Raw genomic sequence first — 25,915 nt, 5'->3', positions numbered from 1 at the left:
TCTTTCACCACTCAAAAATCGTATTCCGTCATAGCAACAAGATAAACCTGACAATAGCCTTATGATATGCCAATACAGCAGTGAAAACGCTGCTCACTGAATAACAAAATAAATATCATTTTTTTAAAAATGATACCATGTCATTCTACAGTCAATATCTGGGACTAAATATTGAATAAATACACAACCTTACCATTGGTTTTACGCGTAGAGATGTCCCTTTTGAGACTGAGTCGTCATATATTGTCTTGGACAATCCATTTGTGAAATATACGCGCATTTGTGATGCCTGAGTACCTTCAGAAGTAGCTATGTGTAATACCACACCTGTTGTTTACAGCGTCGTCGCCCTTTTTAGTACAGTCTGGCTTGATTCACAATTCATTTATTCAGTAGGTGAGAGTATAAGCTTTCTAACGATGTATAACATGTTTAATTTGCTTTTGGAATAGCGTTTTATAGGTCAGCGTAACCAAACATTTTCTTATCATCGGATTCACTTACACATTCACTCTGTGGTAGCAGTAAAAGACGCTGCACCTAACAAAATGTGGTCACCGATTTTTCATAATTTCTTGGAAAATACTATTATTATTGAGGACTTCTGGGCATAGCTAAGCCATATGTTTGCTGATAGACCTATCTGACATCGTTCTCTGGGGCATACAAGAACCCGGGCTGATCTGCAGACCAATACAAACAATAATCACTTTCTCCACAGTCGCTCACAACGCAAAGACAAGACAATCCAATCATTCCCCAAAACACTCTGAATTCCCCTGGGGCTAAGCACTTCATTTTATCCACTTTTGTTAGCCCCTCCTGTTGTGGAGCTTAAACTTGATACTTCCCACCTGCTCACTTCGGTCCCCTAGGTTCTTTCCTTTACACCATTATTTCTCACCTTTCAAACACCATTATTTCCAAGCCCCATTCCTTTCTTTAATAAAAAATAAGCATTCACTTCTCCTATCTGAGTTCTCCTCCGCTTCTTGGCACAAGATATGTATTCACCTTATCTAACTCCTGCTGGATTCTATCTATTCAAATCATGCTCTGTATGAAGGGCCTAGTTTGCATACAGGAAGCTGTGCTTACATTATGTGAAGACTTCTACAGCTGTGTTTACATTATATGCAGACTTCTACAGGTTGTTAATACTTTGACCAGGATCTGGCCGTTGTTAGTTCTACATGTACTACTTCTGTTAATAATATAATCCATCTTAGTGGTGATGGCTGTGAACCTAAGTGCACTTCTTTTCCACATTCCCCCCTTTGGAACTTCCACGTCTAGCACGATTAACTATTGGGATAAGCTGTGCAGGTATTACTAACATAGTGCAGGAATATAACTTGATATGCAGACTAAAGTAGCCTTGACATCAATGCAGAAACTATGGAGCACTTTGTGTGCCACCTCCTGCACGACAGCCCGTGTGAGTAACCCTTGCGGCACACCCCATGCCTAGCCTAATCCTATCACATAAATCGTCACATTCCCGCACCAGGATTCTTGCGTTTCTCAGCATTCACTCAGTATGTTCTTGATATATATTGATCAGGATACTCTCATATTAATACATATGTAGATTATACTTGGCAAACTTTCCCTAAGATCTGTTGTCAGATTCCATCCAGTCCGACAGCAAGACGCTATCCCATGACCTTAACGATCATCAAGACGATGACTATCGCTTGGATGAAGATCCAACAGCAGAGCAGGGCATCGTGTGGAAAACATCCCCTCCCTGACTTGCTAGGAGTGGGTAAAAGCCACTCGATGCCCATGTCCCTTGCAGTTCTTGTCATTTCACCTTGCCCTCAGGCCAAAAGATTCAACACACAGAATAACAATGTGATACCATGGTAATCAACATAACATATTCTCCTCCCTCCTGGAGTGTTTTCAGCCCACATTGATTCGTTGAGAGGTGAACAATTCAACAGACTCCTTATAAGGCCTTTCTGTTGCTTTGCATGTACCACCAGTAAACCAATTTGCCCAGCTGCTGTCTTCCGAGACGCACCCTCGCAACCACAGTCAAACATCAGCAGCAATGCGGAGTGTTGTTTGGGCAGGCCCCCTCACTGCCCATAAAGTGTTTTCTGGACATGCGTTGTGTGGCCCCCCTTCCACACAGGTACTGCTGATGGCGTTGGCGGATAGAAGTCTTTCTGCGTTGCCCGGGCTACCTAGACAACATCAGCAGGGCAAAGCGTGGTCATTATTGCACAACGAGATTAAGTGTGGTCTGATTCTCCTTTCAAATACATTTTCTTGTATACATATTGCGTGCTTATGCCTGAGTACATCCGTAATAAGATCAGCCACGGGTTACAGGTGCACAAGATTCCTCCGTTCTGCTACCTCAGGACGCCTAGCACCTCCCCCTCTTCGCACCTGCACTTCCAGAACACGTCTCCTGTCTGTTCTGGCCCCACGATGGTGGAATGACCTCCCTGTGGAGGTCAGAACAGCTGAGACACTGACCCATTTCAAACGACGACTGAAGACTCACCTCTTCAGGCTGCACCTCTCCCCATCCCTCCCTACCCCCCTGTAAATGACTGTAAGCTTAGGGTTGTAACTAGGCAGCTGTTTCGTAGGTGACTTAGTTAATGCACCTGTCTTAACTACTGCTTGTATTTTTTCCATAGACTGCGTTGTTGCCGTTCTCGTTGTTTAGTGTTAATCAGTTTAACCTTCAGGGTCCAAGTTGAACTATGTGGTTGTTCCCTGCACTTGGACCGGTACTTCTCTCTAGGGGTTTCGTCATACTTGTTCCTGGTTATGGTTATACACTTTGTTGTACATCGCTCTGGATAAGAGCGTCTGCTAAATGCCTGTAATGTAATGTAACAAGATTATACAGTTACATGCAGAGGTTAAATTGGGATTTGGGAGGTGGGTGGACCGAGATCCAGTAGGAGGTGTGTGAAAAAAGGTACAAACCAATGAATGTCTCAGCTCAAAATACTTGTATCTTTAATGTATTGTGCACATAATTGTAATTAAGGAAAACAATGTTTCTTAAAATTCTTAAACTGTCGAATTGAGACAAAATAAAACCAGCAGCGACTGGTGAGCTGAAAATTGGTGGGGTTCAAAACCTTTCTTTAAACTAAGCATTGATCTCAAACTGTTTTAATTAATTTTCAGTGATTAACAAGCATGCAAACATCTGACTAATCAATTGGAAAGAGACACACAGCTTCTTCGCATTGTGTTAGGGAGATTAAATGATAAATTTGATTTAGAAAAATGTGTTTTAATCACTAAGCAATGAGTATCAATACAATTAATCCACAAAATAGGCCACTCAATATTATCATAGCCAGCTCTCCCCAAATAGCCTAGGCTATTTGCATTACGAAATTGTGCACATTTTAATCAACTTTATTTGCGAATACATGCACTTCTTTCTCCGCACTCATATTCATAGAAAATATCTGCAATGCGTAGATTGTAAACAAAATTGAAGTGTAGGTTTTGTTTTTGCTGGTTATTCTGAAAGCTAACACAGTAGATAACAAACTGATCTTGTTTGTTAAGTGTAGAGTACTTGGTGATTAAAACGGATTTTAACGGATAAATTGAATTAATGATTTAATCCCCCTAACACGGTATGAAGGCGCTGTGTGTTAGGCTATTGCCATTTGATTAGTCCGATCGTTGGCCCGCTTGATAATAAAGGAAAATTACTAATGAAAACAGGTTGAGATCAATGATTAGTTTAAAGGAAAGTTTTGCGCCCCACCAATTTTCAGCTCACCAGTCACCAGTCGCCGCTGAATAAAACGTTATGTATGTAGGACATATTCAATCCTAGCTTAGCTGCTGACCAGCAACCTGATGATATTGCTCAAGCAATCAAAGTTGCCATTAATAATAGCCGACGTTCGTGGGGGCTGTTTATTATCTCTCTTTTATATGTTGCATAGATGAAATTACATGTTAATGAAATTACCTACTGCGTCCGCTTCCAAACAATCAATCAATCAATCAATCAAATTTTATTTATATAGCGTATTTTACAACAGTTGTCACAATACGCTTTACAGACAGCCCTAGCCTAAACCCCCACAGGAGCAAGCCTAAGGCAACAGTGGCAAGGAAAAACTCCCTGTGGCAGATGGGGAGAAACCTTGGAAGGAACCAGGCTCAAGGGGGAAACCCATCCTCCTCTGGTCGGCTCAGGGTGCCGACTGGTGACCAGCATGTCAGCCAGTTTATGCAGAAGATATGATAAGTGATATGGCTCAGATGATGGGTGGGGCCGGGTGGCGGTGATGGGGAACAGCAGGTGGCGGCAGATGTGGGCAGGGTGGAGGCAATGACGAAGGAGGGGCTGGACCGCAGAGGTGGGGGAGACCAGACGACTCTCGAAGCACTCTCGAGGGTTGGGGCAAGAGCCCCGCCGGCAGCGTGGGGAAGAGGGTGGAAACAGCAGTTAAGGAATTTGCAATATAGCAGACAGTGAGTAAGTGCCAGTGGTATGTATTGTGGGACCCCGCCAGGAGTAGAATATGGCTGCATATCTACTAGGACAGGGATGGAGAGCCCATGCAGTCATGAGTGGTAGACAACCATACCCGCCTATCAAGAGCCAGCCCATGTAAAGTCGGGTCACAGCTGATTGACAGGTGACAGTAAGGAAAGGATTGCCACCTAGAAAGCTCTATGACTACAGGCTTCTCGCACCCTGTCTCCAGACTATAACTGATTGTAAGCTTGAGCATAGAGGTGCGTTTTTAATCTAGATTTAAATATTGAGACTGTGTCTGACTCCTTTATAAATATTGGAAGCTGGTTCCACAGTAGTGGGGCCCTGTAGGAGAAAGCCCTACCGCCTTTTAGGTTCTTGGAAATTTTTGGGACTACCAAGTAGCCTGCGTCTTGAGATCGGAGTGACCTTGTGGGCTTATAAGGTAGGAGCAGGTTCGATATGTACACAGGTGCACGTCCATGCAGAGCTTTAAAAGTCAGGAGCAAAACCTTGAAGTCTATCCTATACTTAATGGGTAGCCAGTGAAGCGACGCTAGTACTGGTGTAATGTGCTCATACTTCTTAGTTCTGCTCAGGATACGAGCAGCTGCATTCTGCACAAGCTGGAAACTCTCTAACGAGTTATTAGGGCAGCCAGAAAGCAGGGCAGAAACAATCAAGACAATCAACGATATTTTTCTTTCTGTGCCTGTCCATATAAACTGTTCCTCCTGAGTTTTTTTTCTTCGGATTTTTGATTAGTTGAGTGAGTAACTGGCTAGAGGGAACACATAGACTGGAGCATACGAAAAATGGACTGGATTGTCATAATTATTTGTAAAACTGCCGTCAAAATTATTTATTTATTTACCAAAGGTGAGTGGACGCCGTCCACCCGCGTCCACCCCCATTTTAACCCCTGGCTGCATGAGATGGTTAAATGGAGTTCTAACATCATAATTCTGGTTAGTTATTTGTTTAATCAATCAGTTAATTATACTTAGTTATGTTGGTTTCTTGATTGTAGCTTCTACTTTTACTTATTTACTTATTGAGTCGCAGCCTGGCTCTTTGTATACTGAGGAGAGGTTACTAGCACATCACTCAGATACTCTTGCTGTTAACGATCCTGTGTGTCATCTCGTGAGTTGTGTAGTTGGAGCATGTTTCTTCAACCCGGGTGCTTTACGTACCGTAGAGAGGGTCATCACTGTGGAAAGGTTGCTAGTACATTCGATGCACAGTGATTCGGGTCGCTCTTTTCCTCACTAAGCTGGCAGTCTCCATCGTCCTCGAAATCTATTCCCTAGATACACTTGCCGTAAGTGTCCCAAAACTGAGGATCCTTTGCCTGGCGGGCGGCTTGTGGATGGTAATCCCAACACTCCCAACCGGCACCTGCTCTCACCCCCCATTCGCACAGGGGGTTTCCAAACGGGCAGTCAAGTGGGCCGCCTTTAGCGTTCACCAGGTTTCCATATTGGTCGTGATATTCGTTAGGTCCTGTTTGGATGACAGATACAACATATCATCCCTCCCCCCTTGCACTGTATTGAATCTCATGCAATGGTTCCTTTCCTTTTTGTGACATCATGTCCTCGTATATAGGGTCTGCATCTGAGATGGTGGTGTCTAGTTCAGGATCAGCAACCAACAGGAATTGTCCAGCCACAGTATCATTCTTTTGACCATGGATTGGAGCAATGGGACCACACAACATGTGACCAATAGCAACATCAACAATACTATCCCTATGATCACCCCTATTTTTACCAGAGCCGTTTTCCATGTTGACATGTTGAACCAGTCCCACCATGACCACTCCTGGGATTCTCCCTTTGTATTTTTAGTTTAGTTGTATATGTAGTTCATCCCTTAGATTCTTCAGTGCCTCTAATGCTGTTATGTTGCCCCCTTTTCCTGTGTGCATTGGAATGACTGTACAACATTCGTCCCCAACACGTTCACGTACCCCCTGCTCCTCGGCTAACATTGTGTCAAGAATTAGCCTGTTCTGTATTGTCACGAGCAAGGTGGCATGTAATTGTTTTTTTATCCCTTGCAGTGCTGCCACAATGTGATTAATGAATCTCTGCTGATTGTACCACAGGTAATTAATCCACTCAACATTTCTTTTTATTTGTACCTAAGGTAGAAACTCTATAAGGTTGTCAGAAGAGTCTAATCCCATTACTCTGTGTTGTCTGGGTATATTTACAGGAATTCCGGCCCAGTTCACACTCACCTCGCTTTCTTCGTTCCACTCACCCACCTCTCTTTTCCACCGTCCGGCCATGTCACTCCTTACCTCACATTCTGAGTAGCTTACCCACGCTCCTTTATCCTCCTTCCAGGAACGCTTCATCCGCTCCGAGTGTTGGCGTGGATTCAGTCCAATGGCTCGTCCAGTCCAAACAACTGGGGCACATATCCCTTCCCAGCCTGCAACTGGTGGTCTGCAGTGGTCTCAGCTGGGATTTCTTTTTCATGCCGGTGTGGTAGCATGTTATGCATGTGTCTTAGGTCACCTGTCTCGCAGAATATTCCAACCACCGGTAAAACATATTATGGGTCTTGGTGTGTAAGGTGAGTTGTGGGTCCTCGGTTAGCATGCGGCGGGTTTGCTCATCATCAAGCACCTCCTCTGTTGGTTTTCGCCTGATTCCCCACCCGGTTGGTAGGGTGGGCATCGCCTGACATATCTCCATCCGCAGTAACAGTATTCCCGTCACTACACTCCATACTCCTTTCACCCGCCCTTGCCTCCCTCTACGTCTCCCCTGTTCCCTCATTCTCTCCACTTTCTGAAGGTTCCCTACTCTCTGAAGGTGCACCTTCCTCATCCTGCCTTCTCTTAGAGGGTCCTGGTTCCCCATCTAATCCTTCCTTTATCTCCCGCAAGTCTCCCCTTACCTCGTCCAGTGAACACTCTGGCCCCTTGCCCTACAGCAATGATTGTGGTGGAACCACACAGTTTTACCTTCAACCTTAAGTGCAGTAGGAGTTGCCTAGACCACTTTGAACGGTCCTTCGCGCCTGGGTTCGTTCCACTTTCTTTTGAACGTTCTGATATACACCCAGTCTCCTGGGCGTATTCTGCTCAGGTCCTCAGAGATGTCACTTGTTCTTCCTTCGGTGGAACCCTTTACCTGTTGGAAAATGGTCTTGTGTATTACGGTTAGATGCCGCACATAGCTCGACAACTCTCTTTCAAGCTGATCCAGTGCAGTCCCATTGTATGGACCTCAAAGGTATGGCATAGGTCTACCTGTTAGCATTTCATGCGGGGTTAGATGCGTGTTTCTGTTAGTTTGCATTCTCATGCTCATTAGTGCCAGTGGTAGTGCATCCACCTAATTGATTGCACTATCTGCGCATATCTTGGCTATTTTTGCTTTCAAACTGCCGTTCGCTCTTTCCACTATTCCTTGCGATTGTGGGTGATACACACACCCGAATCTTTGCCTGACTCCCAGCATTTTCATTATGACTTTTATCATTTTAGCTACAAAATGTGGTCCATTGTCTGAACTAATCCTATCTGGGATCCCAAATCTAGGAAACACTTCTTTGCACAAACATTTTGCCACTGATTTAGCATCTGGACTACTTGTGGGTGTTGCCTCTACCCATCTACTAAATCTGTCCACCACCACTAGCATTTACCTTTTGTTTTGGAACCATTCGATCATGTCCACGTAGTCTATCATTAAATGTCTAAATGGCCCATCAGGTGGTGGAATATGCCCAATTGGTGCTGAAAATGCTTTTCTATTATTGTATGCCACACAAACTTCACAGTTATTGAGCACCTGATCCACCATTGCTGCCAAATAAGGCGACCACTAAGCATTCTGAATACGCTTGATCACTTTCCCCCTTGCGCAATTGTCCTAACCATGCGCATCCTTAATGAGGGTACGGATTACTGACACAGGAGCCACAAAATGTCCTCCTGACCTTCTCCATAGCCCTTTGTGTGGGCTGTCCTGTGTTTTCACTGCCCCCTTTTTAGCCAAATAGTGACTTCATATATACTTGCTTCCTTTTGAGCCTGAATGAAGGAGTGCAAGTCCCCTGTGGGAGCAGGATCTTCTGCTATCAGCGCTCCCCTGTGAGTTGGCCCTATTGCTGCACGGTGTGCCACTTCATCTACTAGGATGTTTCCCTTAGCAACTAGGGTGTTTACTTTCAGATGTGCTGGGCACTTCATGATGGCCAATGTTGTGGGAAGCTTCATGGCTTCCAGCCGGTCTTAAATTGCTTCTCCATGCGTAATAGGTGGGCCATCTGCCCTGTGAAAACCTCTCTGTTTCCAGATGGTACCGTAAACATGACAAACACCATAAGCGTAGGCTGAGTCAGTATCTGTATCTGTGTCTGTACACAGTCATGAGGAGTAGGACCATTCTAGTCGCCGGATTAACGGTTGTACATCGCTGAATAATAATATCTGGTGCAGACAGGATTGTTTCATACCCAGTTTTCCTAGCTTTGGTTAGAACAAAGCGCAAGCTAGTCAACAACGTGTGCAGTTGATGGGATGTGTACAACACTACCGGGTGTCCCATTGTCAGGGTGGACGCTTTCTGATAGGCGAAGGCAGCTGCAGCTAGTCCCTGATAACACGGTGGCAATCCTTGCTCTACAAGGAAAGCATCTGTCCAACTGTTTGTGGCTTGGGCGCCTTTGCTATAGCTTCAATGTGTGATGAGGCAATGTGTCTCTTATCACCACTCAAATGTCTGCTCATGTATTCAACCGTTTGCTGGCAAAATTGTAGCTTATCTTTGCTGACTTTATGGCCTCCTGTTGCCAGCGCTGTTAGCACGGCAATTGAATCTTTCTCACATTGTTCTTTGGTGTAACTGCAGATTAATAAATCATCCACATACTGGATCAGGGTGCTTGGTATGTTCAAATGCTGCAGGTCTTGTGCTAACACTCTATTAAACACTGAGGGGCTTTCACAATATCCTTGTGGCATTCTGGTATACGTGTATTGCTGGCCTTGATGTGTAAATGCAAACAGATGCTGCGACTCTGGATGTAATGGTACACTGAAAAAGGCAGAACAAAGGTCAATCACTGTGTACCATTGTGTGTCTGGTGGTATGTTGAACAACAATGTGTGTGGGTCTGGAATTACAGGTACCTCTGCTGCCACTATAGAATTAATGACTCTTGAATCATGCACCAAATGGTAATCATTTGAATGTGTTTTTTTTTATTGGAATAATTGGAGTGTTGCACGGGCTCTTAGTCCTTACCAATACTCCGGCTTGTAACAGGCTATCAATTGTGGGCTTTATTCCGGCTATTGCTTGCTGCCTAAGGGAATACTGTCTTTGGTATGGCAGGGTGATCCTGTGCCTTAATGCGATATGCACTGGCTGCACTTACCTAACATAGCCTACATCTGTCTTGTGTTTTGACCATAGATTCTCCGGCACTTTTTGCAGCAATGTTTTGTATTCCGGCATGATGGGCATCTGTGTCGGAAATTTGTCTTCTAACAGAACCCTTTCCACCTGTCCCTCATCATATGCTTTCATCGAGATCCTAATGTACTGTTTGTCTGGAGAGACATGCAAGTATTTGTTCATTGTTGGTGTCCATTCTTGCACCTGTAGAGCTGTTTTAACCATTGGTCCTAATTCATGCGATTCATGGCCTTCTGCTATCATCAATGTCACATGTGGGGTGCATCCCTGAACCTGAAACCATTGGCGTAGTGACGGTGGTAACGTTACTGCGGCCGCTGCTCCTTGTGGTCCAATGTAAATGTCCTCACTCACAATTGGATATGGACGCCTGTTGATAAGGTCATCCCAGCATTCTCCGTAGTCTTTGTGAGTTTGCTGATCGTCGTACATGAGGGTGCAGTGCAATGCAAGTTGAGGTTCGGCAGCTTTTCCTAGCTGGCTCGTGCCCACGGTTCCCACTGTCTCCATTGCTGTTGTAACATTGATTCCTGAGGGTAATACTCAGACACCCGCCGTAGTTCCCTCCTCAGTTGCATATAAGCATATAAGCCTAGCACTCGGTTCCGAGTTCCGCCTTACTCTAGGTCTCAGGGCCTGTGCTCTTTACTCTCATCTTGACGGTCCCCTTCACTGGCTCGAATTCCACCTTCCCTTCCATTTCCATCACTTCTTTTTTCTCTCCTATGGCCACATTTTTATCACCTGGATAAGACGGTGGGTCGGGCATAAGGTTTGACACTGTCTGTTCCTGTTCCTTGAATATATTCCTTATTGCCTTGACCGTTTCTTTGCACTGCTTTCCTTCCTGCTTGAACCTTCCACTTCCTGTTCCCTTATTCTCTTACCTATGCACTTGGCACTCATATCATTTGGTTTGTGGTGTTTTATAACAACTTCCGCCTCCTCGCAGCAGGCAAGGTCAAAGGTGCCCTCTATTGGCCATTGCTGGCTTCCTGTGGTTCTTTTGTTCCACTTTTTCATGCACTTTTGAATTTGTTTTCTATGCTCCGGGTGACGTTTTGATATTTTTTCCATGGGTGATGTTATTCCTACTTCTGCAACGCTCTTACTTTTCTTCAGCTTTCCTGCTTTGGCGCCCATGTAGACTGGACTGGTGGAACTGGTTAGGAATCTGGGGATTTCTGGCTCTTGGTTCGTTTGCCTAGTTTTTATTAGCACTATTATTTTCTCTGCCGTGACCCCTGCTTTATACTTCGGGCATGTACTTGGTTCAAAGGTCAGTGTCTCTGAGCCATCCAATTCTTTCGTCCTTTTAAGGTCAGCCCACTTGCCCGCTTCCCACCTAACCTTTCTCGGGCTAACGGTAATGCACAGTAGAGGGTTCAGTAACTGTCTGTCTCATCCTTGAATGGCAAACCCGTTTGGTATCCCCAAAAATGGTGTGAGTGGTAATGTCGCTTCACTGTCCGGATTATCACACAGTAAATCCAATAACCGACCAAGCATTCCTACTGTCCACAGTCGTTGTAGCAGCGCTACCCAGGGTATGTCTGGAAAGTCTAACTGCACCTGCGTTAAATTAACCCACTTGGTAAGCTGCCAAAGCTTTAAATTAATCAGCTGTGAGTCCTGTCAGTGCTCAACTCCCTCTAAGTCCCTGAGTCTAAGTAGGTACCTTCTAGCCAAAAATGCATTCTGATCCCTTGAGTTTCTATATCCCCCATTAACTTTTACATGCAAATAAAGAGGCAAATTACATCGACCTTTTGAGCTGTTGCTGGAGTCAGAATCATCACTAAAATCCAAGCACATGAAATGTTTTTCGAAAAGTACTCTGTCGGCTCTTTCGGACAATAAGTGAATTAGCATGGTCTGTACTCGGCTAGCGATTTTGGGTATGATCAATTTTGATCCTTTGTGGCCACAGCGCTTTGCTCTATCCATTACTTAAGATTTACAGGATCATGAGATAGGAAGAATTAACCCTCTGGGGTCTAAGGGTAAAATGAGGCACACTGGTGATTGTGCGATGCTCTGACATTTGTGTAAATTTCATCAACTTTATATACAGTGATTCCAAAGTGTTTCATATCTTTGTTTTCAGCACAAACTCAGCTACAATAATATGGCAGCAGTAAGTAGGTCATAATCATGTGTGGATTGTAAACTGCTCTAAAAACACACAAACTGTAAACAGTAGTTTTGAACATGCACAGGAATGTTGTAATAAAACACACTAAACAATTGTGACTAAGACTTTTGGTCACTGAAATGTGTTCATCAAGGTCTTGGGTATCAAAGGATGACAAAATATTTTAGCAAATCCAATGAGAAATAAAAAATAAATTGCTAAAAGTTAGTTAGTAGTAGTTAGTACTATTTTTCAACACCAGGTGAGAATGGGAGGGCAAATGGCCTTTCTGTAATGAATATGCATTGGGTAGGACGACCTGCCAGCTAAGTAGGCTATTCACACCTGGCCGCATGCCTCCCCACCACTAAGACAAAGACTCAGTGAGCCATTTAGAAGACAGAAACAAAGACATCTTTTGATTTTCAGAACATTTATTGAAGCAAACTATACGCATGGAAGATGAGATGAGACTGGTGTACTCTTGCAACGCTTGCGTGGCCTCTTAGCTAGTGGTGAACTAGGCCGTGTTTCCTGATCAGCATCTCTGTAAATATGATAAAAACAAAATTGTTAGGAAATGTGACATCAAATCAAACTTTATTTATATAGCACATTTCCTTCAACAGGTGAAAATTAAATGTGTTTTACAAAAAAGGGGCAAACCACTAACTAATGAAAACAAAACATAGGAAATGTGACATGGTTACATCATATACAAACAAAGAACCAAACAAACACAACCAGACGCAGAGAGGTAGCCTATAATTTTGAGAAGCAATGGTTAGAATCGTTCGTAGTGTGGCAATTTACAAGCGCGCATATTAGTGAATATTCCTACAAACACACATGAATGTAATACAGCACACATTTACAAATAATGCAAGCTATCAACGAAACAACATTAGCTAAACTAAATAAACATTGATATTCCAGCTCAACTACACGCAACTCATCAATAACAATGCCTCAATCTGAAGTAGGCTAGGTCTGTTTAGCTAAGTGGTTATTATATTCCTATTTCCCGAATTTACTTACAGTATGCTAATATCGATTGTGCGAGGACATCAGTTTTAGAATCCTAGCCACGCCACGTGCTATTTATTACCAATATGATCAAAAAACATACAGTCTACCTGATACTTCTAACACAACCAGACGCAGAGAGCCTAGCCTATAATTTTGAGATGCAATAGTTTGAATCGTTCGTAGTGTGTGAATTTACAAACGCGCATATTGCTGGATATTCCTACAAACACAATACAGTACACATATTTACCAATATGATCATAAGAAATATACTTACGCATGAAGTTGATCCTCAGCTGGATCAGTTCGCTGTTCGAAATGACACCGCTCTTCATCAGTGTCGGCTTCCGGACAGACCATTTTCCAAAATTAAACGAAATGTTTACCTCAAAAGAAGTGAATTAGGCGACACTTTGACATTCTATCCCGCTTTCGCAGACTTGGCATTTCTCACATGGATCTCGCATCGCCCCTCCTTTAGTCTCCTTCTATGGAGAGTAATTATAATGTTGTTAACATGTGAATGCGATTTGGGCGAACTTCCTGATGAGCGAAATTCACATAGTAATGAGTAAAGTTTAACGAAGCATACATGGTCTAATTAATCAAATTTAAAACTTTTAAAATAATTCATATTATTTGCCAATGGGTGCATTGGAAAGTCGCGATTCTAAGGTTTCTGTCAATGTTTTTGTTGCGTCTGTATGATAACAGCACGTGAAGTTAATCATTCAAATAGAAACAAAAGTTAATTTCATTTTGTCGAGCTCCGCTGGCGGAGCTCTCGACCCCAGAGGGTTAAGTAAACTGCACCTTTTCCACACTATGTCACATCAAATTATACAATATCAGACCGGTACTGACTAGGGTGGGTTTGATCATATGCTTCACGAGTTTTGTAGCATAAGTAAAAAAGCACTCAAGCAAACACAAAAATCTCATACATTTCCCAACTACTTTTGAAGCATGAGTATAAGCACGTCGTGGATGATTATAAGAGCAGAACTGGCAGAACAATGGTGAGGGTGATAAGGCCCATCAGGCCGACCTCAAGGCCGCACCCCAGCCTCCAAAAAAGATTATACATTCCACTACCTTACGTTTATTTCACTATGCTAGCGTGGTTAAACAATTTTGTCTGTATTCTAACACATGTACCCAATGACGTGAAACCTTTAGTAATATGGCCTATTTTCCCTTGTAAGAAACAGCCGTTGTGTTCCTGAACTTCAAACCTTCACACCAATACCATTATCACGCATTCCTTATCTACAGTGTAATTAATCAACTGGTTTACCATTCAAATTGATACAGTTTGTACATGTCCACTTACTCGGCCGATTTTATACACCAGACAACACATGAATCAACACATAAGACAGCCCATGCAATTCACCCAGCACACTCTTCATTCACACCATTGCTGGCACATCCACACGCTTCTGGCGAGTGTCACCGTCCCGTAGGCTCCTTAGTGACTATTCTTGTTGTCGTCCCGTAGGCTCCTTAGCAACTATTCTAATTGCCGTCCCGTAGACCACTTAGCAATTTTCTTAATCAGTGTCACCGTCCCGAAGGCCCCTTAGCAACTAATCTTAACATCCGTCCCTTAGGCCCCTTAGCAGTTACTCTAGCTGCCGTCCCGTAGGCTCCTTAGCAACTATTCTAATTATTTATGACCCGTTGGGCCCCCAGATTAAGCAGTGACATGCCCAAGGCTGGCGAACCAGACCAGACAAATGAGCACGCGCAGACCCCGCGTGGCCCCGAACACATGGCCGAGTGCACGAACACCAGGTGCGCAGACAAGCCACCGATTGAACGAAAACACACCGGACCAGCAGGTGGGCCCCTGACTGGAGCTGAATACAAACCGCCGATTGAACGAAAACACATTGGGCCGGCAAGTGGGCGACGACTGGAGCTGAGTATCTTTCAGACAGTCACACAACCCACCGTCAGTCGGGTCAGCGGCTATATCGCACAACACGACGGGCTATGCTATAGACAGTCGACCATCCCACTGCTATATCGCACAACATGACTGACTGAATGTACACCCTCTGTGGACAGACAAACCGCTGAATGCGCGAGAACCCCGAGGGCCAACGAGCACACAAGTGAACGATCCAGACGCCCGCCCCAAACGGCCTCCACGAATATGAGTGCCCCTAGTATGCTGTCAGTTCTACCTCCCCCTGATACACTCCCTCAACACAAGTGGAGCGGTATCCACAGAACTGTCACTTCCTGAGCTGCGTCAACACCAAATGCACCAAACCTCCAAGCAAACACAGCGCAGACAATGAGCCAACACGCTATCAGGATCCTAAGCACACACTCTCTCACATCTCTCAACATATCTCTCACATTCGCACTTCACTCTTTTCATTCATACACATAGTAGTCATTTCAAACATGCAACATTTACTACAAACACATAACATTTATTTCAGGCATAACATCACATCAGACTCCTTTCTCTTACCATAGCCTTTTACTGTAGTTTTAGGTTCTTTGGAGGAGAGGCTTCGTTTTTGCCTCGGCCTGGGCGGATACACACTGCTCTTAGATTCAACTAACGCGCGCAGACTTATAAAAGGCTCTGCTTACCTTACTGCTTTGTGGCCACTGTTGAATCCAAGAGTCAGCAGTTCCGTCCAGACGTTCGGCTTCCCCGAACCTCTCCTGGCTGGCTCGCCAATTCAATGTGGGGGAAAAACAGGCCCTGGCCTGGGCCAGAAGTGCTGGGGTCGCTCTCCTCACACTGTTGAATGCTTCTTCAAAATTATACACAATCCGCAGAGTCTGATGCAACTGGATTTATTGTAGGTGAATTGAAAATTACATACAAGAACCCGGGCTGATCTGCAGACCAATACAAATAATAATCACTCTCTTCCACAGTCGCTCACAACGCAAAGAGAAGACAATCCAATCATTCCCCAAAACACTCTGAATTCCCCTGGGGCTAAACACTTTCTTTTATCCACTTTTGTTAGCCCCTCCTGTTGTGGAGCTTAAACTTGGTACTTCCTACCTGCTCATTTCGATTCTCTAGGTTCTTTCCTTTACACCGTTATTTCTCACCTTTCAAACACTATTATTTCCAAGCCCCCTTCCTTTCTTTAATAAAAAATAAGCGTACACTTCTCCTATTTGAGTTCTCCTCCCCTTCTTGGAACAAGACATGTATTCACCTTATCTAACTCCTGCTGGATTCTATCATTCAAAACATGGTCTGTATGAAAGGCCTAGTTTGCAGACAGGAAGCTGTGCTTACATTATGTGAAGACTTCTACAGCTGTGTTTACATTATGTGCAGACTTCTACAGGTTGTTAAAACTTTGACCAGGATCTGGCCGTTGTTAGTTCTACATGTACTACTTCTGTTAACAATATAATCCATCATAGTGGTGATGGCTGTGAACTTAAGTACACTTCTTTTCCACATTACGGGCGTCTGGCATGAGAGATCTGGAGATCCAGAGGAGAAGTAGTAGATAAGGTCGGAATGTTAGAATGAACAGATACAGGCTCGTTTGGGAGTTTACAAAGGGATATGGTGTTTTATGTCCTCAGAGAGAGAGAAAAAGAGAGGAGAACAGAAAAAAGTTTTGCTTGTTTTAGTTGTCCTACAGTGTTCATAGTGGCATTCACAATTTCAAATGCCCAGCTCGAGCTTTATGCTGTCATGGAGAAACTGCCTGTGAGGTTTATGTATCATGATACAAATTCAGTCATTTTTGTGAGTCAGCCAGGTGACTGGATACCTCCTCTTGGGGACTTTTTGTGTGAGTTGACAAGTGAGCTGGAACAAGGTGATCACATTGTTGAATTTGTGTCGGGAGGCCCTAAAACTTATGCACACAAGACATTGTTTGATAAAACATGCATGAAAGCAAAAGGTATGACCCTACATCATAGTAACACGCAAGTTGTTAAGCTTTCATTCGTCACAGATTTGGTACGGCACTATGTACAGAATAAAAATGGTCCAGCTCGAGAATTTGCCATAACCATGCAGCAAATTGTTAGGAAAAAGAGAAGATTCTCTCTCAGCAACCACACATTCTCTCAGGGTCCTGATCCCTGATTTCAAAACTTTAAATCCAATTTGATCATCATTGACGGCCTGATGGAAACAGCCAGCGAGAGCACAGAGATCGAAAAAGCTTTTGCCAAGTATACACAACATAGAAAATTAAGTATTATATATTTAGAAAATAACCTTTTAATTCAGGGTGAAAAGAGCCATACAAATTGTAACACTAACTACATTGTTCTGTTAAAAAATCCCAGATAAAATGCAAGTTAATGTTTTAGCTCGGCAAATGTATTTTTGATGCTTTTAATGTATAAATGATAAAAAGCACAAATGTAAAGTTTATCATGTTTTTTTAACAATAAAATGTGCATGAAGTGACAATCAATCTGTGATTTGTTATTTATTTTTTCAACATCTGTATCAGATCTTAAACATTTCACCACAGCAGGCAGTCTGTACACAGGTCTACATATTTTAACACATTTATCCAAGTATATTTTCTTAACATATTTCAAAAAACCATTGCATAATTACATTTTATATATGAATACAATTCAATATAATTCAGCTAAACAGGACCCTTTCAGGCCTGTGGTGTAGGTAAAATAAACAGTGCTGGCCACATGTCATGTTGAGTGGGTCTTGTACTGTGCTGTAAACGATTTGAGTGTAATTGTTTTGCAGAAAAATATTCATACTGTCTGGGAAATAATCATGGAGGGTTTCCATGGAAAAATTCACCCGTTTTATCTGCACACATACACAGAGCTAGCCAGTGCTCTCCAGATTTATTTCAGGGGTGTATATTGACAATGTACAAAGCTGGGAAATGATGTAGTTTATTATCCAGTAGCTCATCACAGGCCACAACCCTGTTAAAGTATTTTCCCGTTAATGGGTTGTTACTCAAAACCACTTTTAGTTCTCTGGTGTTTAATAATAATTATACAGCACATTCCTCCTCTCATTCACTTCAGTGATATTGTCAAAATATGTGTAAACTATCAAATTTACAGTTTTAGGTAGAGGGTTTCTGAATATTATCTCTAGTCTCATGTTTCCTATCTTGATCAGAATCAGAAATGCTGACTGCAACCTTCATCGTGGGCTAGATTGAAAGCATAAAGTGTATTCTTGACTATTTATAAACAAGGGCTGGTCCTTTAAATGTCTACCTGCAGCAAGGACTTAGCTCAGGAGGTAAGACCGATTGTCTGGCAGTCGGAGGGTTGCCAGTTCAAACCCCGCCCTGAGCGTGTTGAAGTGTCCTTGAGCAAGACACCTAACCCCCAACTGCTCTGGCGAATGAGAGGCATCAATTGTAAAGCCCTTTGGATAAAAGCGCTATATAAATGCAGTCCATTTACCATTTACCAAGGACTAGACTAAAGTACTCTCGAACAGCGCTACTGTTGGCATAATGTGGTTGAAACGGCTTGGCTGGTAACTGTTGGTTGTTGACGTACATAGATGAACTCTGCATTATAGGGTTGGAAATTAAACAGGTTCTTGTTGTAAACACCTGGCATCATTATCGACCAGGGCTGCGTTTCCCAGAGCCTCCTTAGCACTACGTGCATCGCAATGTATACCTTAAGGTCTTCCTTTAGTTGTCGAGCTGTTTCCCAGCGCCTCCTTAGCTAAGGTATACCTTCTGAAAGGTATACCTTTAGAAGGGTGGTCTGAGGCACTCGTAGCTGTCCCTTAGCAATGCGCTTCGCTCATCAACTCACAGTTTTAGCCTTATTAGGCCAACATTTTGCTTTTCAAATCAACAGTTGTACTACAGTGCACATCTAGTAGCCTACATCTGCATGCACAAATGACATAGATAGTTTAATATTAACTTAATGAAAATGAATTATCCAAACAACGTTTCTGTGCATAGCTCATCATGAGAATGTTGTCGTTTCACCTGTCTATTCACCTGTTTATTACCATCATGATGGTAATAAAGTATAGGACCTATCCATAGCCTAATACTAATCCAATTTGTAAAAAAAAATAAGTGTATATTATTTTTACGTAGTGGAGCTTACTGAGGATATGGCTTTTCTGACTGCATACCCTGTAGAAATGAGTTTGTTTGTGTGTGAGATCACACTGACTTAGAACAAACCGCCGGTTTATTAAGAAAATAAAATCTGTGTGATCAAAGCCGACATTGAGTATGCTTGCATGACCGAACTAGACTGAACTAAAGCACGTTGATTGGCCTAGCCATAAACACACATACAGGTACGGTGGCTCATAATGAACAAACACGACAAATGATTTACATCCCTTTCCTTTAGCTCACACCTCCTATATAAAACAAAATAGCACTGGGTAAATATCAACGTTACAGAACATTTCTTTCTTACCATGCTGTTTTACGATTTTCAGTAAACAACCCAATAATGATTGGTTAAACTTAAGACTATCCATCAGCAAATCAAGGTGGATGAACATATCACTTTAACAGGTAGGCCTATTCAAAAGGCATACCCGATATAGAATTAATCATGATCAATTTCCACAGACGTGCTTTTGCCTTTCATCTACGATCATGTTTGCACTGCAGAGAAAAGTCAGCGGGAATCAGTGGATATGCTGCTACAGTTGCCTATATATTGTGTGACAAAAACAAATTAACATTAGACCTTTGTTTCAATAAGAACAAAATAATTCACCCATATGTAGCCTATATCCTTTTCCTGGGCTTCCAAGAAGTCCCAGACTATGGCGTCTATGTCCCGATTGATGCTCTTTGTTTTATCTTTTGTAGCATACATGTATTTATTGAAACTATCACAAGGTCTCGTTTTGACTCTTAAAGAGATTAGCAGATGATCTTTAGTAGGCATAGCTTCCTCTTCTGCAATATTAGATTGATGTAAAATGATTGACAACACTTGTTATATTAAAACGTCATTCATAAGCCTTTACAATGAGACACTCGATTCGCATGGCATTGATTGATAAACAGTGAAGGGCAGCTCCAATTTACGACGTATCTTTGAAACTGTCCCTTAAGGCAACTGCTAAGGTATAATCTGGGAAACACTCGCAAAAAAGCGAGCTCCCTTTGAAAGGTATACCTTAGAAACCTTTGTAGAATGTTAAGGTACATCGAAACTCGGAAACGCAGCCCAGACCTATAATGACCCAAAAAAAATGCTCCTGATTACAAACTTTAATACCAGAAAGTACCAACTCTGTCAACTGGATATTTTACATTAGAGGTCAGCAGGGCCAAAGAGTGAAGCTGATACCAGTTTAAGCCTGTATTGCTGGGTATCTGCGATCATTAGACAGAACTTATCCTTATCCCGCACTATTTTAATTTTCATACCGACACCATTTATTTGCAGCCTCTCTTGAAAAAACATATCCGCATGTATGTGTCCGAGCATTTAAAATGTTTTGCTCGCTGCTGCATATAAGACACTGTTATAAGACACTGCCAGGCCAGTGTTGTTACCCCCAGAGTTTGCTTCCTCCATATTTCCACTGGTATCTTTGTAAAAGAGGCTGGCTGAGAACTGGTTAGACTTCCCCATAATTCAGCAGACATTCTATAACTGTTTGGTAGGGGTAAGTATTGCTAGACTGACTCACCAGCCGTTCCGCCAGTGAAAAATTCACTTGGGAAAAAATTATTGCTCTAGGATAATTAATGATACCAACCTGGTCAGCTTGAGCAAGGTTGCCGCCATCGGCTCATGTGATTTTGCATCGAAGATGTAAAAGATTATTGTTTAGGTCAATGTAATCTTCACCATTACATGCAAAAAAGAACTCAAGAGGCCATGTGTCTGAAACGGTGGAGAACAGTGGCACGTCAAGATAGATGCTCCTCTCAGTGCTTGGTTGTGAGTATCGAACTACTAAAAGATCCAGTTCAGACTTCATACATTCCTCCTACATGTTGTGTATGAAGTCCATTTTAAAAAATGTATCTACTTTTGCTCTTAACCTTCTTCTTTGTGTGCTTTCCCCTGTAACATTCCTCTTGTTTTTACAAACTGTGTATCGAGTGCTTAACATAACATAACATAACATAACATAACGATAAAGAAAGACCTTTTAGCTCAACAATTCTCGCCATTTTCCTGACTAAATTGTTTCCAGTGCTCCGATTACCTACTGACTAGATAGTATTGTTGGGCAGAGAAAATTCTCTCCTTTGAATAACCAGGCACGACGAGGTATATCATATAAGAAATAGGATTTATTTCTGCAGAAAGAGTCCAATACCTACACACAACAGGTGTGATGAGTGTTTCTCCTCTGGAAGTAGTGACACCATACAATATCAGGCAGTTTCTGGCTCTACTACATGACCTGGCAGGCTATTCCACACATTGACCACTCTGTGTGAAAAAATTCTGTAATGTGCATTAACAAACACATGGGACGTCAGTGACAAGAGTAGACTAAACAATTTAAGGAAAATCAATGTAAAACAAAGTGTTGTCTTCATGTGTTTTTGAACCCCAAGTGAGTGGATACTGAATCTCTGCTAATGCAACTCTGCCCATGCAATTCAAGGGGTTTGGCGAATTTGGGTGTGTAGCTTGAAATTTTATTTTTGGGGTAAATATCAAGAGAAGTGTTCCTCGGGAGAGTGTTCAGCAAATGTGTTTGTAGGTTTGTAGCATGGCTCGGTTTGTGGGAGAGGTTCAGGGCTATCAAAGTATGGAGTGAATTTAGTGCCAATATTATTTACACGTGTTTCACAACTCACACGTGTTTTGTGCACCACAAAACACAATTCACACGTGTTTTACGCATTGTAAAACTACAAATCCTGTTTTACAAATCTCAAACTATAAATTGCAAAATACAAATCTCAAGCTGTGGACATACAAAACGTGTTTTACGCATCACAAAACTACAAATCCTGTTTTACTAATCTCAAACAGCAAATTGCAAAATACAAATCTCAAGCTGTGGACACACAAAAATATAAGTAATTTTGGCGCTATTTTTCCATGTAGTAATGGAAAAAAATCCAAATGTGTATGCACCAATCAGAGGAAGAGGAGCTCACACCCAATCAGTGAGCAGCAAGGAATAGCTTTTGTGGCCCATACCCAGAGACTGTAAAAAATCCCATTTCATAGTGATTTCATTATGGCATGTGCTATTTACAGCTGCACTGATCGACCATAAAATAATCCTCCTCTGAAGTTTTTTCGGAAAGCAAAGTCATTTTTACTATTTCCTTTAGCCTACTTAACCAAATAATTAGTTGGCAGAAAGCGTAATCAGCTAACGCTTATTTACTATATTGGGTAGTCCACTATGCTAAAACAGTTTGTAACTTCGGCTACCAGCCATTTAACTAGCAAGCTGGCTAACTAACCCTATGTGACAAAGCTACTATAATCCCGATATTGGGATAAACTGCAGAATTTTCAGTTTCACGAAGCGAATTAACAGTCTTAAGGTTTATGATTTTATTTGCTGGATAACATACAACACACGGTGAAATCACACAGAGAATTTAACGAAATTAACCATCATTGTAAGACTGGCATTTAGAAAGAAACATGTTTTTAGCATTTAAGAGACTGACAAGACCATTTAAGCCAGTGGTTCTCAGAATCGGTCCTGGGGGCCCTTTGCATATGTTGGCTTTTCTCCATTGGTTTTAATGATCTACAAGAAAAATCATTAGAAATTAAATGTAGGCCTACATTATTTTTTGTCTTCATGCACCAGGTGGAAAACTTGCTCTACAAATTGCATTGTCATATTTACACGCCTGCAGATCAGTTATTGAAATACTTGGTAGATTTGTTAATCACCGCTGACAGTGTTAATTTTTATTCGTTTAAAAGTGACTTGCGACCTAGGGTGATAACTTGCTCGGTTAACAGCAGGTCTACCAGACAGTTATATGAAAATTAGCCTAGTCAAAAATCACCAGTGATTTTGCATTTGTTTGAATCCAAATTGCATTTGTTTGCAAACATATTCTAAATATATAATAAATTCTACCTTCTATTGTATACTACTTTTTCCCTTTCTTTTTTCACGACTGGTCCATCTTTCCTGAACATCCGTCTGAATGACCTAGGGAAAGGTGACTTCAGCATTAAAACTTATTACTGCAGTCATTAGGAAACAAGTTATGAGTTTTGCCCAATTTTAAAATGTACCTGACCTAACCTTGACATCTCTTCCTGCACTGATCTACTACCACTAGCTTCCTGCCTGCGTGCACTATCCTGGACAGTTGGTAGAGCTTCCCTGGGTATAATTGGCCCTGCTGCAGGAGGTGGTCTCTGGGTTTCCTCCAGTGTGTGGGCAATAACAGAGACCAGTCCTCTGACTGCTTCTCTCACCTGGGAATTCTGTTTAGAGCATGTTGAAAAAGATTGTAATGGGTAGTTATCTCTAGTGTTCAGAGTAAGAATACATTGTCCATCCACAGAAATAGCTAATCAAAGATGTTTAAAATTGATCTTCATGACAATATTAAACTATATTTGCAAACAAATGCAATTTGGATTCATACTGCTATAGTCAAGAAACTCCAAATAAGTAGACACTAATGTTTAATCATATCCATGCTCCATATTATTTTTAGCTACAAGCAATTAAAAGCCAGCCATGTCAATAACTACTTTAGCTAAATGTATATACAACAATAAGCTTATATATGCTACTTATATAGCAGTGTTAAAAACAAGGTTACAAAGTTCTTTAAGGATGCTTTATGGAAGTGCATAAAAGAGACAATCCAATAATATAATTTAAAAAACTGGGAAAATAGTAAAATTATAAGGGAGGGATTATAAGCAGTAATGTTAACGTTAATGTTAAGCTTGTGGTTGTCTGCCTTTCATATCAAATCATAGTTAACGTTAGCTAGCATAAAGTTGGTCCTAGACGAGCTGACAATTCTCAGCCAACAATTACCCATTAAAAAGTTATCTTTATGCAAGCAACTAATCAAGTATGTTTAAGTTTGATCATTATATTCAGCATGAATACATTTTAATTAGATGTTAGCTACTCACATGAGCATCCGGATGCTTCATCAGCTCCCGTCCTCTCGAAGTATGGGCCGCAAAAGGCTATTCCTTGCTGCTCACTGATTGGTTGTGAGCTCCTCTTCCTCTGGTTGGCTGTAGGCACCATAACTGTTATTGGTGCATACACGTGTGGATTTTTTCCATTACTACATGGAAAAATAGTGCCAAAATGATTTGTATTTCTGTGTGTCCACAGCTTGAGATTTGTATTTTGCAATTTGCAGTTTGAGATTTGTAAAACAGGATTTGTAGTTTTGTGATGCATAAAACACGTTTTGTATGTCCACAGCTTGAGATTTGTATTTTGCAATTTATAGTTTGAGATTTGTAAAACAGGATTTGTAATTTTACAATGCATAAAACACGTGTGAATTGTGTTTTGCAGTGCACAAAACACGTGTGAGTTGTGAAACACATGTAAATAATATTGGCACAAAATTCACTCCATATCAAAGGACCATGCCCACTGTTTAAGTGGGCACACACACCTGGAGTGCATTACTAATTAATCTGGGTATTTAAAGTGTGCTCTTTTCCCAGCAGGTGGATGTGACTGGTGAATCGATACTCTGTTGTTTTTACCTGGATCCTGTGAAGGTGAAGGGCGAAGATGTTTTGTTTCGTTTCTGTTTTAAAGAATCGCTCTATCTCTCTAGGAAGCATTTAAATAAAGTTCTGGAAGTCCCGTATCTCCCTGTGTCCAACTCTTCTGTTAACAAAAGGGGTGTGTCGTGGTGTGTTACAAGGTTCTTGTAAGCTTTTTGCCAGTTTTTATGACTAAATAGGCCTAGATGTCAACCACTTGGCTTGCTGATATCCAACTGTTTCAGGCTATCCAACCCATTTTACTAAATCCAGCTTTTTACCCTTCATCCTCTCCTCTACTATCTTAAATGTTTTGTCTTTTCCAATTATAACCTTCTGTAATTCCTCCACATAAAACATACCATGAATGTTTTCACCATCATAATCCTTAAACCTATATACTGGAGGAATTATGTGGACCCATTCAGCAACTGTTACATATTCATCTTTGTATGTTTGTTCATAGCCTTTTGCAAACTTTCCACGCAGTGTGAAAACTCTAAGTGTTGCCCTTTTCAAACTTAAACTTGAGATTTTTAGGCCTTTTTAGAAACAGACCATATATATTGCTGCACATGTTTCATTTTAATTGTATTGTGGTAGCTCTTATTGTATGACCAGACCAAGTTATGTACAACGTCTATGTACCGTTTAGTGTTATGTGCAGTGAACTAATGCCACATTCCCATTTTCAAGTACTTTTAAAACTTTCCACCTCGGAAGCTTTCACATCATACTGCGGCAAAATGTGTTATGTTTTATTGCTTCATCAGCTTTTGGAACCCCTTGTTGAAAAATTATTTTCCCTTGTCAGTTTGCAATTTTTTAGTCCTTGTGAGAGAATGTCTTCAAAGGCCAGAGTCACTTTTGCCCCACTCTTATTCTCAGGAAGAAAACCCAAGCAAATATAGATGTGCACTGGATTTGGTTTCAGACCAAACAATTGGAGTGCCACATCCCCCAGCTGTGAGCTGCCGTGCCCAGCCGGGACAGGGCAGAGCAAAGACCCAGTGTAAACCCCAGGCCAGCAGGGCCCCTTCCCAAGCCTTGGGGCAACATGGCCTTCGCCACAGCAGTGGCAAAGAAACCATCACCCACCCCCAAATGGAAGCGGCCTGCCTGACAGGGTCCCCCTGCTGGGGCTCTAAGTCCATGTTC

The sequence above is a fragment of the Anguilla anguilla genome, chromosome 5 (assembly GCF_013347855.1).
Source record: "Anguilla anguilla isolate fAngAng1 chromosome 5, fAngAng1.pri, whole genome shotgun sequence".
NCBI lineage: Eukaryota > Metazoa > Chordata > Actinopteri > Anguilliformes > Anguillidae > Anguilla > Anguilla anguilla.
The sequence above is the reverse complement of the archived record's forward strand: the minus strand, read 5'-3'. Positions refer to the sequence as shown.